A 730-nucleotide genomic window follows, 5' to 3' on the forward strand; every position below is an offset into this window, starting at 1 on the left:
TGATCTGTCACTAGTTTCTTTGTAATGCAATACATACCTAAGTGTACACTTCTGCCACCTTTTTTTAATTTGAAGATGACTTGTCAACAAAATGAAGCATATTGACTTGACACATATTGTGTTGTCGCAGCGCACTGTTTTCCGGACTTCTGATAAGCAAGGAATACTTTTTTGTTCGGAATTAAAACTGGACACACACACTTCAGCTTCACCACTGGAAATGCTTTACTTATAACAGGGACAGGGGGCGGGCTGTGCACCTCTGAATGTTGTTGAACTCTTAATACAAGACCAGTGCTGAGACATAATGGGAGCTGTAGTACAGGAAGATTGGGAGATGCTAGGTTAGTCCACTCAGCGATGAAAGCAAAATTACCCAGCCCAGAGGAGTCATCCCACCTGTGTGGTGCACCTTCTGAAGCAAATATCTTCTGTGAGGGTATTTCACTCTTCAGTATCTTTCCAATAGGGATGACTGTATTTTAAAGTCATACTCCATGCAGCCAAATTATCAACAGAGGTCAGTTTGAAAGGCTGCAAGGCTAGAATCGTTTAGAATGAATAGACGGGTGTGTATTTTGGGCTATGAAATATACTCAGAGTCGCAAAGTGATTTCATGCTCTTTATTCAGCTCATAGTGGTGAGGAGGAATGAATGAAAGTCCCCTCACAGTATCTGCTTTATATACATTATTTACACAATGGGCTGCACATGATTGGCTAATCCCGG

Source organism: Podarcis liolepis (assembly GCF_965112155.1).
Source record: "Podarcis liolepis genome assembly, chromosome: 10".
Lineage (NCBI taxonomy): Eukaryota > Metazoa > Chordata > Lepidosauria > Squamata > Lacertidae > Podarcis > Podarcis liolepis.